The sequence below is a fragment of the Durio zibethinus genome, chromosome 8 (genome assembly GCF_047325235.1).
Source record: "Durio zibethinus cultivar Kanyao isolate XHJ-2024 chromosome 8, ASM4732523v1, whole genome shotgun sequence".
In the NCBI taxonomy this organism is placed as follows: Eukaryota; Viridiplantae; Streptophyta; class Magnoliopsida; order Malvales; family Malvaceae; genus Durio; species Durio zibethinus.
Genome location: NC_143169.1, coordinates 27671669 through 27688871, shown reverse-complemented (window position 1 = coordinate 27688871; position 17203 = coordinate 27671669).

Genomic DNA, 17203 nt, shown 5'->3' with positions numbered 1-17203 from the left:
AATATTACTTTATTAATATTTTAAAAATTGATAAGTTGGAGATTTAAAAAATAAATCAATTTATCGAATTAGTTCAAATAATTATGGCCATTTGAATAATTATCTATTTTAAATGTTATGAACTTTTGTTTTGTCATAAAACAATTGTTTTTCATCATACAAACCTATTCAAAATAAAATAACAGTAATTTATTAATATTTCAAAAATTAATAAGTAGGAGATTTAAAAATAAATTTGTTTACCGAATTAGTTCAAAAGGTTATGACTATTTGAGCAATTATATATTTCAAATTATTATAACCTTGTGTTCTGTCATAAAACAATTATTTTTGTTCATACAAGCTTATTCAGAATAAAATAATACTAATGTAATAATATTATGAAAATTAATAACTAAGAGATTCCAATAAATTTATTTGAACCAGTTTAAATAGTTAAGGCTATATGAACAATTCTTTATTTCAAATCGTTATGACCTTTTGTTTTATCATAAAACAATTTTTTCAGTTCTTAGTAACTTATTCGAAATAAAATAAAACAAATCTATTAATATTTCAAAAATAATCAGCAAGAGATTTAAAAAATAATTTTGTTTGTCGAACCAATTCAAGAAATTATGACTATTTAAATAATTATCGATTTCATATCGTTATGACCTTTTGTTTTGTCATAAAACAAATGTTTTTTTTTTTCAAATAAGTTTGTTCAAAATAAAATAATATTAATTTATTAATTTTTCAAAATCAATAAGTAAGAGAGTTAAAAAAATAAATTTGTTTATTAAACTAGTTCAATTAGTTTAACTATTTGAACAATTATTTATTTCAAATTATTATGACCATTTGTTTTATCATAAAATAATTGTTTCTAGTCATACAGTCTTATTCAAATAAAATAATGCTAATTTATTAATATTCTAAAAATTAATAACTAATGAAATTCAAAATTGAATTTGTTAGCTTGCCCAGTGCAAATATTTATGATTCTTTGAACAATTATTTATTTCAAATCGTTATAATCTTTTGTGTTATCGCAAATCAATTATTTCTATTCATACAAGTTTATTTGAAATAACATAATTCTAGCTTATTAATATTCCAAAAATTAGCAAGTAAGAGATTTAAAAAATGAATCTATTTGTTGAACAAATTAAAATAGTTATGACTATTTATCAATTATCTATTTCATATCGCTATAACCTTTTGTTTTGTCATAAAACAATTTTTGCTATTCATACAATCTTATTTCAAATAAAATAACACAAATTTATTAATATTTAAACAATTAAAAAAATAAAAGATTTAAAAAATAAATCTGTTTATCGAATAAGTTTAAATAGTTATGATTATTTGAATAATTATTTATTTAAATCATTACGACTTTTTTTTTATAAAAAATTGTTTTTGTTCATACAAGCTTATTTAGATTAAAATAATATTAATTTATTAATATTTCCTCAAATAATAAGTAAAAGATTTTAAAAAGAAATATGTTTACCCAAAAAGTCCAAATAGCCATAACTATTTGAATAATTATCTATTTCAAATTGTTATGACCTTTTGTTTGATTTTAAAATAATTGTATCAGTTCATATAGGCTTATTCAAAATAAAATAATACTAATTTATTAATATTCCTAAAATCAATGAGTAAGAGATTTAAAAAATGAATTAGTTTACCAAACAAGTTTAAATAGTTCTTACTATTTGAACAATTATCTATTTCAAATTGTTTTGACCTTTTGTTTTGTCATAAAACAATTGTTTCTGTTCATATACGGTTATTCCAAATAAAATAATATAAATTTATTAATATTTCAAAAATTAATAAGTAGAAATTTAAAAAATAAATCTATTTTCTAAACACGTTCAAATAGTTATGACTATTTGAACAATTATATATTTCAAATAGTTATGACCTTTTGTTTTATCATAAACCAATTGTTTCTATTCATACAAGCTTATTCAAACCAAAATAATACTAATTTATTTGTATTCCAAAAATTAATAAGTAAAAGATTTAAAAAATAAATCTGTTTATTAAGCAAACTCAAATAGTTATGACTGTTTGAATAATTATTTATTTTAAATAGTTATGATATTTTGTTTTGTCATAAAATAATTGTTTCTATTCATACAATTTTATTTGAAATAAAATAATACTAATTTATTAATATTCTAAAAATTAATAGGTTGGAGATTTAAAAAATAAATCTATTTACCAAACATGTTCAAATAGTTATGTCCCTTTGAATAATTATCTATTTCAAATCATTTTGAGATTTTTTTTATCATAAAACAATTGTTTCTCTTCATACAAAATTATTTATAATAAAATAACACTAATTTATTAATGTTTTAAAAATTAATTAGAGATTTAAAAACTAAATCTGTTTGCTAAATAAATTCAAATAGTTATGACTACTTGAACAATTATCTATCTCAAATCATTATGATATTTATTTTGTCATAAAATAATTGTTTCTTTTCATATAAGCTTATTCCGATTAAGATAATACTAATTTAATAATAAAAAATAAATGTGTTTTGCCGATCTAGTTCAAATAGTTAAGACTATTAAAATAATTATCTATTTCAAATTATTCTGACCTTTTGTTTAGTCATAAAACAATTATTTCAATTCATACAAGCTTATTTGAAATAAAATAATACTAATTTATTAATATTAAAAAAATTAATAAGCAAGAGATTTAAAAAAATTAATATGTTTACATAACAAGTTTAAATAGATATAACCATTTGAACAATTATCTATTTAAAATCATTATGACATTTTGTTTCGTCATAAAACAATTGTTTCAATCCATAAAAATTTATCTAAAATAAAATAATACTACTTCATTAATATTTCAAAAATTATTAAGCAAGAGATTTAAAAACTAAAGCTATTTTCCAAACCAGTTCAAATAGTTATGATCATTTGAACAAATATCAATCTCAAATCGCTATGATCTTTGTTTTGTCATAAAAAAAACTATTTCTTATCATATAAGCTTATTTAGATTAAAATAATACTAATTTAATAATATTTCAAAAATTAATAAGTAAAAGATTTAAAAAATAAATGTGTTTGCCGAATCATTTCAAATGGTTAAGACTATGAGAATAATTATCTATTTCAAATCATTCTAACCTTTTATTTAGTTATAAAATAGTTGTTTCAGTTCATACAAGCTTATTTAGAATAAAATAATACTAATTTATTAACATTCAAAAAATTAATAAGCAACAGATTTGAAAAATAAATATGTTTACCAAACAAGCTTAAATAGTTACTATTATTTAAACAATTATCTATTTAAAATTATTATGAACTTTTGTTTTGTCATAAAACAATTATTTCAGTTCATAAAAGCTTATCCAAAATAAAATAATTCTACTTTATTCATATTTCAAAAATTAATAAGTATGAGGTTTAAAAAATAAATTAGTTTATACTCAAATAATTATGGCCATTTGAACAGTTATAAATTATAAATTGTTATTACCTTTTGTTTTATCATAAAACAATTATTTTCAACATACAAGCTTATTTTAAATAAAATAATACTAATTTATTAATATTTCAAGAATTAGTAAGAGATCTAAAAATAAATAGTTATGACTATTTGAACAACTATGTATTTCAAATTGTTATAACCATTTGTTTTGCCATAAAACAATTATTTTTGTTCATACAAGTTTATTTAGAATAAAATAATACTAATTTAATAATATTCTAAAAATTCATAACTAAGAGATTTAAAAAATAAAATCCATTTGTTAAACCAATTCGAACAGTTAAGACTATATAAACAATTATCTATTTCAAATCATTATGACATTTAGTTTTGTCATAAAACAATTATTTCAGCTCATACAAGTTTATTTAGAATAAAATAAAACTAATTTGTTAATATTTCAAAATTTTATAAGTAAGAGATTTAAAAAATAATACTATTTACCAAATCGGTTAAAATAATTATAAAATAATTATAACTATTTAAACAATTATTTATTTCAAATCATTATTACTTTTTGTTTTGTCATAAAACAATTGTTTTTGTTCATATAAGTTTGTTTGAAATAAAATAATACTAATTTATTAATATTTAGAAAATTAATCAATAAAAGATTTAAAAAATAAATTTGGTATAGTTTTGACTATATGAATAATTATCTATTTCAAATCATTATAACTTTTTGTTTTGTCATCAAACAATTGGTTCTGTTCATACTATTTTATTTGGAACAAAATAATAGTAATTTAATAATATTTTAAAACTTAATAACCAAGAAAATTAAAAGATAAATCTAATTGTCAAAGGAGTTCAAATAGTTAAGACTATATGAATGATTATCTATTTCAAATAGTTATGACCATTTGTTTTGTCATAAAACAATTTTTTTGTTTGTACAAGCTTATTCAAATTAAAATAATACAAATTTAATAATATTTCAAAATTAATAAGAGATAAAAAAAAATTGTTTATCGAACCAGTTTATATGATTAATACTATTAGAGCAATTATCTATTTTAAATTGTTTTGATATTTTGTTTTGTCATAAAAGCAATTGTTTCAGTTTATACAAGCTTACTCGAAATAAATTAATACTAATTTATTAACATTCAAATAAGAAGAAAGAGATTTAAGAAAATAAATCTATTTATCGAAAAAGTTCAAATAGTTATAACTATTTGAACAATTGTCTATTTAAAATTGCTATGACCTTTTGTTTTTTCATAAAACAATTGTTTTTAGTTAATACAAGTTTATACGGAATAAAATTATAAAAATTTATTAATAAGTAAGAGATTTAAAAAATAAATTTGTTTATCGAATTAGTTAAATAATTATGGCAATTTGAACAATTATCTATTTCAAATTGCTATAACCATTTGTTTTGTTATAAAACAATTGTTTTTTTATCATACAAGCTTATTCGAAATAAAATAATACTAATTTATTAATATTTCAAAAATTAATTAGTAAAAGATTTAAAAAATAAATGTGTTTGTCAAACCAGTTCAAATAGTTAAAACTATAAAATAATTATCTATTTTAAGTTGTTCTAGCCTATTTTTAGTCATAAAATATTTATTTCATATTATACAAGCTTATTTAGAACAAAATAATCCTAATATATTAACATTTGAAAAATTAATAAGCATGAGATTTGAAAAAATAAATTTGTTTACCAAATAAACTCAAGTAGTTATGACTATTTGAAAGATTAATATTTAAAATCGTTATGATATTTTATTTTGTCATAAAACAATTGTTTCAGTTCATAAAAGGTTATCTAAAATAAAATAATACCAATTTTTTAATATTTCAAAAATTAATAAGCAAGAGATTTAAAAAAAATAAGTGTTTCTGAATAAATTCAAATAGTTGTGACTATTTGAACAATTGTATATTTAAAATCATTATGATATTTTGTTTTATCATAAAACAATTGTTTCAATTCATTAAAGCTAATTCAAAATAAAATAACAATAATTTATTAATATTTCAAAAATTAATAAGTAAGTGATTTAAAAAGTCAATCTGTTTACCAAATCAATTCAAATAATTATGGCTATTTCAACAATTACCTATTTCAAATCGTTATGAACATTTTTTCATCATAAAAAAATTGTTTTTCATCATAAAAGCCTGTTTGGAATAAAATAATACTAATTTATTAATATTTCAAAAATTAATTAGTAAAAGATTTAAAAAATAAATCTATTTATCGAAGTAGTTTTTATTTGAATAATTACCTATTTCAAATCATTATAACTTTTTATTCTATTCTAAATAATGTTTCAGTTTATACAAGCTTATTTGAAATAAAATAATACTAATTTAATAATATTATGAAAATTAATAACTAAGGGATTTAAAAAATAAAATTTGTTTGTCGAAGCAATTTAAATAGTTAAGACAATACGAATAATTATCTATTTCAAATTGTTATGAAATTTTATTTTGTCATAAAATAATTGTTTTAGTTCATAGAAGCTTATTTGAAATAAAATAATACAAATTTATTAACATTCCAAAAATTAATAAGTGATTTAAAAAGTGAATCTATTTATTGAATCATTTCAAATAATTATGGCCATTTCAACATTTATCTATTTCAAACCATTATTACCTTTTGTTTGATCATTCAAGCTTATTCAAAATACAATAATACTAATTTATTAATCTTCCAAAAATTAATAAGTAAGCGATTTAAAAAATAAATTTGTTCATCAAACTAGTTCAAATAATTATAACTATTTGAACGATTATATACTTCAAATTGTTATAACATTTTGTTTTGTCACAAAACAATTATTTCTATTCATACAAGCTTATTTGGAATTAAATAATATAAATATAATAATATTCTAAAAATTAATAGCTAAGAGAATTAAAAATAAATTTATTTGACAAAACAGTTCAAATATTTAAGACTATATGAACAATTATCTATTTCAAAATGTTATGACCTTTTGCTTTGTCATAAAAGAAATTTTCAATTCATACTAGCTAATTTGAAATAAAATAAAATGAATTTATTAATATTGCAAAAATTAATAAGTAAGATATTTAAAAATATATTTCTGTTTACCTAACCAATTCAAACAATTATCTATTTCAAATCATTATAACCTTTTGTTTTGTCATAAAACAAATGTTTTTGTTCATAATAAAGTAATACTTCTATTAATATTTCAAAATTTAATAAGAGATTTAAAAAATAAATCTATTTATCAAACTAGTTCAAATAGTTATGACTATTTGACAAATTATTTATTTCAAATCGTTTTGACTTTTTTTCCTGTTGTAAAACATTTGTTTCTGTTCATACATGCTTATTCAGATTAAAATAATATTAATTTATTAATATTTCAACAATTAATAAGTAAAAATTTTAAAAAATAAATATGTTTATCGAACTAGATCAAATGGTCATGATTATTTGAATAATTATCTATTTGAAATAGTTATGACCTTTTCTTTTGTCATAAAAGATTTGTTTCGATTCATATAAGTTTATTCAAAATAAAATAATACTAGTTTATTAATATTCCAAAAATTAATAATTAAGAGATTTAAAAAAGAATCTATTTATCAAATAAGTTTAAATGATTATGACTATTTGAACAATTATTTATTTGAAATCACTATAACATTTTGTTTTGACATAAATAATTTTTTCTGTTCATACAAGCTTATTTCGAATAAAATAATACAAAATTATTAATATTAAGATAATTAATAAGTAAAAGATTTAAAAAATAAATATGTTTATCGAACAAGTTCAAATGTTATGACTATTTGAACAATTATTTATTTCAAATTGTTATGACTCTTTGTTTTGTCATAAAACAATTGTTTTTGTTCATACAAGGTTATTTAGATTAAAATAATACTAATTATTAATATTTTGACAATTAATAAGTAAAAGATTTAAAAAAATAAATATGTTTACCGAACAAATTGAAATAATCATGATTATTTGAATAATTAACTATTTCAAATCATTATGACCTTTTGTTTTGTAATAAAACAACGGTTTCAATTCAAATAAGCTTATTTGAAATAAAATAATACTAATTTATTAATATTACTTAAATTAATGAGTAATAGACTTAAAAAATAATTTTGTTTACCGAATAAGCTCAAATAGCTATGACTATCTAAATAATTATCTATTTTAAAACATTATGAACTTTTGTTTTGTCATAAAACAATTGGTTTTGTTCATGCAAGCTTATTTTAAATAAAATAATATAAATTGATTAATATTACAAAAATTAATAAGTACAAATTTTAAAAATAAATCTGTTTTCTACACATTCAAATAATTATTTCTATTTGAACAATTATCCATTTCAAATTGTTATGATCTTTTGTTTTATCGTAAACCAATTGTTTTTGTTCATAAAAGCTTATTTGCTACAAAATAATACTAATTTATCAAAAATTTAAAAATTAATAAGTAAAATATTTTAAAAAATAAAATATGTTTATTGAGCGGGTTTGAATAGTTATGACTATTTGAACAATTATTTATTTCAAATTGTTATGATCTTTTGTCTTCTTATAAAACAATTGTTTCTACTCATACAAATTTATTCGAACTAGAATAATACTAATTTATTAATATTCTAAAAATTAATAAGTTGGAGATTTAAAAAATAAATTTGTTTACTAAATAAGTTCAAATAGTTAAGTCTATTCGAACTATTAACTATTTCAAATCATTATTTTATTTTGTTCTGTTGTAAAACAATTGTTTCTGTTAGCTTTATAGGTTACATGGTGATCCAAGAGGGGGGGTGAATTGGATTTCTTTAAATTCTTCCCAAACAAATGATTTCAATATAGTTGAATGGAAATTAAAACAATTAGCACTTTTGATGAAAATATAATGCAAACAATAACAATTAATGAATCTAAAATCAAATATAAACAACAATAAATTGTAAGGAGATAAGGATAGAGAAATCAAACACAATGATTTATAGAGGTTCTGTCTTTCTCCACAAGGCACCTACGTCCTCTCTTCTTGGTTGTCCACACCAAGGCTTCAATCCACTATTCTTGAATTGAAAATACAACCTATCTTTTTCTTTCTAAGGCTTAAGATAGAAACCTCTACCCTTTGTAGTATTTTACCCAATCTTACTACAAAGCTCTCAAGAAGATACCTCACCTCTTGTTCTCTTCCACCCTTGTATATCAAAGGTAATTTTGCAAACGATAGAACAACCTCTCTAAGGCTAAGTGTTTGCTAAGTTTAAGTACAAGAAAATGATGAATGAACAACAAATAAAATTTGGGTACAATAAATACAAAGATATGGACTTTGAAGCTCTAAAAACTCTTGATTCTTTGAGAAAATGAAAATGTGGCTTATTGGCTCTTGCTCTCTTGATTCATCAATCTTCTTGGTGTGTTGGAGTGCCCAATTTATAAAGAAATTGAAGAAGTAGTCGTTGGGAAAGCTTGGAGTGAAGAAATGCCCGTTGGAATGATGAAAAAATAGCTGTTGGAGTGCCCATGCCTAGAATCGATCAATCCCTTCCATGAGGGATAGATTGGTTCATGTTTTGAATCAATTTGCATCTGAAAATCACGACCCGATCGATCCCTTCCATGAGGGGATCGATCCTATCAGCTGCTGGGTGGTTGTTTCCTGTTTTGTGTTCTACTAACTAATTTGACCATAACTTGAGTTATACAAATCCAAATTACAAACCGTTTGAAGATTTGGAAACTAGACTTAAAGGGCTTTCTATCCATATAATTTCATCACCTAATTCACTGTGTACGAATTATAGTGAATTTTCAAAGTTACACCTTGTGCAGTTTTTCTGACAACTGCAGAGTGTCTAGTAAAAATTCAAAATCCTTTCTTAGAAAATTTGGATTTTGATTTTGTTTGATCCATTAGAAAGTAGACTCAAATATCTTTCCAACCACATAAAATTCAAATATTAAGACTTTGTGAATTAATACAGAAAAATAAAACAAGTTCAATGTTGGAAAACTTTGTTCTTGTAAAATAGCTTTCTTAAGTTAATCTATTTCTCAAAACCAATATTATCAAAATTGTATTAAGTCCAAAATGAATAAGTTCACTTTAAAAACAACAATTGGACTTTCATTTAAGCTCAAATAAATAATCTTTAAAGATAGATTTGGTTTGAGAAATATGACACCAAGAAAGGTTTGTTTAAACTTTGAAATCATATTATTTATTTAGTACCAAAATATAAAACTTCAGAACTTGTACTAAATAAATCCTTTTTCAAAATCTTGATCAAGTTTATTTAGCTTTAATGTTTTGTCATTTCAAAATAAGGATCAATTCAAGGCTAATAGTTTCTATTCATACAAAATTATTCTGAATAAAGTAGTACCAATTTATTAATATTTCAAAAATTAAGAGGAGATTTAAAAGACTAAATCTATTTATCGAACCAGTTCAAATAATTATGACTATTTGAACAATTATATATTTAAAATTGTTATGATCTTTTTTTTCTCATAAAGTAATTGTTTCTATTCATACAAGCTTATTCAGAGTAAAATATTGATAAATTAATAATATTCTAAAAATTAATAAGTAAGAGATTTAAAAAATAAATATGTTTACTAAACCAGTTCAAATAGTTAAGACTATTAGAATAATTAGCTATTTCAAATCATTTTGACCATTTGTTTAGTCATAAAATAATTGTTTCAATTTATATAATTATCTATTTAAAATTGTTATGACATTTTATTTTAACATAAAATAATTATTTCAATTCATAAAATCTTATCCAAAATAAAATAATGTTACTTTATTAATATTTCAAAAATTGAGAAGTTGGAGATTTAAAAAAATAAATCAGTTTATCGAATCAGTTATGACTATTTAAACAATTACTTATTCCAAATCGTTATGACTTTTTATTTTGTCATAAAACAATTGATTTTGTTCACACAAGTTTATTTGGATTAAAATAATATTAATTTATTAATATTTTGACAATTAAAAAGTAAAAAGTTTTCAAAATAAATATGTTTAATGAACAAGTTCAAATAGTCATAACTATTTGAATAATTATCTATTTCAAATCTCATAACTATTTGAATAATTATCTATTTCAAATTGCTATGACCTTTTGTTTCATCATAAAACAACTATATTAGTTCACATAGGCTTATTTGAAATAAAATAATACTAATTTATTAATATTCCAAAAATTAATGAGTAAGATATTTAAAATATGAATGTGTTTACCGGACAAGTTCAAATGGTTATGACTATTTGAACAATTATCTATTTCAAACATTATAACCTTTTGTTGTGTCATCAAATAATTGTTTATGTTCATATAAGCTTATTTTGAATACAATAATATAAATTTATTAATATTCCAAAAATTAATAAGCAAAAATTTTAAAAATAAATTTGTTTTCTAAACATATTCAAATAGTTATGACTATTTGAACAATTATCTATTTCAAATAGTTATAAACTTTTGTTTTGTCATAAACCAATTGTTTCTATTCATACAAGTGTATTTGAAATAAAATAATAATATTTTATTAATATTCCAAAAATTAATAAGTAAGAATTTTTAAAAATAAATCTGTTTACCGAGCAAGTTCATATCATTATGACTATTTGAACAATTATTTATTTCAAATAGTTATGATTTTTTGTTTTGTCATAAAACAATTCTTTCTATTCATACAAGTTTAGTTAGATTAAAATAATACTATTTTATTAATATTTTGAAAATCAATAGGTAGGAGATTTAAAAAAATAAATCTTTTTACTGAACAAGTTTAAATAGATTTGACTATTTGAACAATTATCTATTTAAAGTTGTTATAACCTTTTGTTTTGTCACAAAACAATTGTTTTAGTTCATAAAACTTATTTGAAATAAAATAATAATACTTTTTTAATATTTCAAAAATTAATAAGCAAGAGATTTTAAAACTAAAGTTGTTTTCCAAACCAGTTCAAATAGTTATGACTATTTGAAGAAATATCAATCTCAAATCATTATGATCTTTGTTTTCTCATAAAACATCTATTTTTGATCATATAAGCTTATTCGGATAAAAATAATACTAATTTAATAATATTTCAAAAATTAATAAGAGATTTAAAAAAATTAATGTATTTACCAAACTAGTTCAAATAGTTAAGACTATTAGAATAATTATCTATTTCAAATTGCTCTGACCTTTTGTTTAGTTATAAAATAATTGTTTCAATTCATACAAGCTTATTTGGAATAAAATAATACTAATTTATTAACATTCAAAAAATTAATAAGCATGAGATTTGAAAATATAAATCTATTTACTAAACAAGTTCAAATAGTTATGAATATTTAAACAATTATTTATTTAAAATCATTTGACCATTTGTTTTATCATAAAATAGTTGTTTTAGTTCATAAAATCATATCCAAATAAAATAATACTACTTTATTAATATTTCAAAAGTTAATAAGTAAAAGATTTAAAAAATAAATTAGTTTACCGAATCAATTCAAATAATTATGGCCATTTGAACAATTATCTATTTCAAATCATTATTACCTTTTGTTTTGTCAAAAAAAAAACTGTTTTCAACATACAAGTTTATTTAAAATAAAATAATACTAATTCATTAATATTTCAAGAATTAATAAGAGATTTAAAAAATATATCTATTTACCAAATCAATTCAAATAGTTATGACTATATGAATAATTACCTATTTTAAATTGTTATAACCTTTTGTTCTATCATAAAACAATTGTTTCTATCCATACAAACTTATTCAGAATAAAATAATACTAATTTAGTAATATTCTGAAAATTAATAACTAAGATATTTAATAAATAAATCTGTTTGCTAAACTAGTTTAAACAGTTAAAACTATATGAATAATTATTTACTTCAAATTGTTATGACAATTTGTTTTGTCATAAAACAATTATTTTAGCTCATACAAGATTATTCGAAATAGAATAAAACTAATTTTTAATATTTCAAAAATTTATAAGGATTTAGAAAATAATTTTGTTTACTAAATTAGTTTGAATAATTATAACTATTTGAATAATTATTTATTTCAAATCATTATTGCTTTATGTTTTGTCATAAAATAATTTTTTTTGTTAATATATGTTTATTCGAAAGAAAATAACACTAATTTATTAATATTTAGAAAATTAATCAGTAAGAGAATTAAAAAGTAAATTTGCTTATCAAACCATTTCAAATAGTTTTGTCTATTTGAATAATTATCTATTTCTAATCATTATAACATTTTAGTTTGTCATCAAACAATTGGTTCTATTCATACTAGTTTATTTAGAATAAAATAACATTAATTTAATAATATTTTGAAACTTAATAATCAAGAAAATTAAAAAATAAATCTAATTGCTGAACCAGTTCAAATAATTAAGACTACATGAATGATTATCTATGTTAAATTGTTATAATCTTTTGTTTTATCGTAAAACAATTGTTTTATTCATACAAGCTTATTAGGATTTAAATAATACTAATTCGATAATGTTTTAAAAATTAATAAGTAAGATTTAAAAAATAAATTTGTTTATCGAATAAGTTCAAATGGTTAAGACTATTAGAATAATTATCTATTTGAAATCGTTATCACATTTTGTTTAGTTATAAAACAATTGTTTCAACTCATACAAACTTATTCAAAATAAATTAATCCTAATTTATTAACATTCAAAAAATTAATTACAAAAAGAGATTCAAAAAAATAAATTTGTTTACCAAACAAGTTCAAATAGTATTTACTATTTAAGTAATTGTCTATTTAAATTCGTTATAACCAGTATTTGAGTAATTATCTATTTAAAATCATTATAATCACTTGATTTGTCATAAAACAATTGTTTCAGTTAGCACAAATTTAAACAAAATAAAATAATATTGATTTATTAATATTTTTGAAATTAAAAAGTAAGAAATTTAAAAAATAAATTTGTTTACCGAATTAGTAAAAATAATTATGGCCATTCGAAAGATTATCTATTTGAAATCGTTATGAGCTTTTGTTTTGTCATAAAACAATTGTTTTTAATCATACAAGCTTATTCGAAATAAAATAACAATAATTTATTAATATTTAAAAAATTAATAAGTAAGAGATTTAAAAAATAAATCTATTTATCGAACTAGTTCAAATAGTTACAACTATTTGAACAATTTTCAATCTCAATTGTTAAGATCTTTGTTTTATAATTAAACAATTGTTTTTTTACCATAAAAGCTTATTCAATAAAAAATAATACTAATTTAATAATATTCAAAAAATTAATAAGAGATTTAAAAATTAAATGTGCTTGCGGCACCAGTTCAAATAATTAAAACCATTAGAATAATTATCTATTACAGATTGTTTTGATATTTTGTTAAGTTAAAAAATATTCATTTCATATCTTATAAGCTTATTCGAAATAACATAATCCAAATTTATTAACATTTGGAAAATTAAAATGAAAAAGATTTGAAAAAATAAATCTGTTTACAGAATAAGTTCAAATAGTTATAATTATTTGAACAATTATTTATTTAAAATTGTTATGACCTTTCGTTTTGACATATAACAATTGTTTCAATTCATAAAAGCATATCCAAAATAAAATAATAATAATTTCTTAATATTTTAAAAATTAATAAGTGAGAGTTTAAAAAAATAAATTTATTTACCGAACAAATTCAAATAGTTATGACTATTAAAACAATTATCTATTTAAAATTGTTATGACCTTTTGTTTTGTCATAAAACAATTGCTTCAGTTCCTATAAGCTTATTTGAAATAAAATAACACTAATTTATTAATATTCCAAAAAGTAATAAGTTATTTAAAAAGTGAATATGTTTACCAAATTAGTTCAAATAATTATCACCATTTCAATAATTATCTATTTCAAATCGTTGTTACCTTTTGTTTGGTCATATAATAATTGTTTTATATCATACAAGCTTATTCAAAATAAAATAATACTAATTTCTTAATCTTTCAAAAATTAATAAGTAAGAGATTTAAAAAAAAATTGTTTACTGAATCAGTTCAAATAGTAATGACTATTTGAAGAATTGTATACTTCAAATCAAATTTTTACAAAATAAACCTTTTGTTCTATTATAAAATAATTATTTATGTTCATACATGCTTATTCAAAATAAAATAATACTAATCTAATAATATTTAAAAATTTAATAACTAAGAGATTTAAAAATTAAATTTGTTTGTCAGACTAGTTTAATTTGTTAAGACTATATAAACAATTATCTATTTCAAATTGTTATGACTTTTTGTTTTGTTATAAAATAATTTTTTCGATTCATACTAGCTTATTTGAAATAAAATAAAATAAATTTATTAATATTACAAAAATTAATAAGAGATTTAAAAAATAATTATGTTTACCTAACTAGTTCTAATAATTATGACTATTTGAATAATTTTCTATTTCAAAATGTTATAACTTTTTGTTTTGTCATAAAATTTGTTTTTGTTCATATAAGTTTGTTTAGAATAAAATAATACAAATCTATTAATATTACAAAAATTCATAAGAGATTTTAAAAATAAATCTTTTTATCAAACTAGTTCAAATAGTTATAACTATTTGAGCAATTAATTATTTCAAATCGTTTTGACTTTTTGTTCCATTATAAAACAATAGTTTCTATTCATACAAGCTTATTTAGATTAAAATAATACTAATTTATTATTATTTTGACAATTAATAATTAAAAAATTTAAAACATAAATATGTTTACCAAACTAGATCAAATAGTCATGACTATTTAAATAATTATCTATTTCAAATTATTATGACTTTTGTTTTGTCATAAGAAAATTATTTCAGTTCATATAAGGTTATTCAAAATAAAATAATAGTAAGTTGTTAATATTCCAAAAATTAATAATTAAGAGATTTAAAAAATAAAACTACTTACTGAACAAGTTTAAATAATTATGACTATTTAAATAATTATCTATTTGGAATTGCTATCACCTTTTGTTTTGTCATAAAAAGATTTCATCTATTTATACAAGCCTATTTCAGATAAAATAATTCAAATTTATTACTAACAAGATAATTAATAAGTAAAAGATTTAAAAAATAAATCTGTTCACCACAAAAGTTCAAATCGTTATGACTATTTGAACAACGAATTATTATAACTTTTTATTTTGTCATAAAATAATTATTTCTGTTCATACAAGCTTATTCAAACTAAAATAATATTAATTTATTAATATTTTAACAATTAGTAAGCAAAAGATTTAAAACATAAATATGTTTACCGAACAATTTCAAATAGTCATGACTATTTGAATAATTATCTATTTCAAATCATTGTGACCTTTTGTTTTGCAATAAAATAATTGTTGCGGTTAACATAAGCTTATTTGAAGTAAAATAATACTAATTTATTAATATTCAAAAAATTAATGAGTAAGAGAACTAGAAAAATGAATCTGTTTACAAAACAAGTTCAAAGAGTTATGACTATCCGAACAATTATCTATTTAAAAATATTATGACCTTTTGTTTTGTCAGAAAATAATTGGTTTTGTTCATCCAAGCTTATTTCAAATAAAATAATATAAATTAATTAATATTCCAAAAGTTATAAGCGAAAATTTGAAAAATGAATTTTTTTATTAAACACGTTCAAATAGTTATGACTATTTGAACAGTTATTTATTTCAAATCGTTATGACCATTTTGTTTTGTCATAAACCAATTATTTCTATTCATGCAAGCTTATTTGGAAAAAATAATACTAATTTATTAAAATTCTAAAAATTAATAAGCAAAAGATTTAAAAAATAAATCTTTTTACCAAGCGAGTTCAAATAGTTATGAATATTTGAATAATTATTTATTTCAAATCATTATGATCTTTTGTTTTATCATAAAACAATTGTTTCTATTCATAAAAGTATATTTGGAATAAAATAATATTAATTTATTAATATTCTAAAAATTAATAAGTTAGGGATTTAAAGAATAAATTTGTTTACCGAACAAGTTCAAATAGTCCTGTCTATTTGACCAAACATCTATTTCGAACTATTATGACATTTTGTTTTATCATAAAATAATGCCAATTATTCAAAATAATTGGCATTCATACAAAATTATTTAGAATAAAATAATACAAATTTATTACTATTTCAAAAATTAATAAGGATTTAAAAAATAAATGTGTTTATTGAACTAGTTCAAATAATTAAGCCTATGAGAACAATTATCTATTTCAAATCGTTCTGAACTTTTATTTAGTCATAAAATAATTGTTTTAATGTATACATGCTTATTCAAAATAAAATAATACTAATTTATTAACATTTAGAAAATTAATAAGCAAGAAATTAAAAAAATAAATCTGTTTACCAAAAAGTTCAAATAGTTATGACTATTTGAACAATTATCTATTTAAAATTATTATGACCTTTTTATTTTTATTGTAAAAAAATTGTTTCAATACATAAAAGCTTATCCAAAATAAAATAATATTACTTATTAATATTTCAAATTTTGATAAGTTAGAGATTTAAAAAATAAATTAGTTTATAGAATCAATTCAAATAATTTTGGCCATTTGAATAATTATCTATTTTAAATGATTATGAATTTTTGTTTTATCATAAAATAAT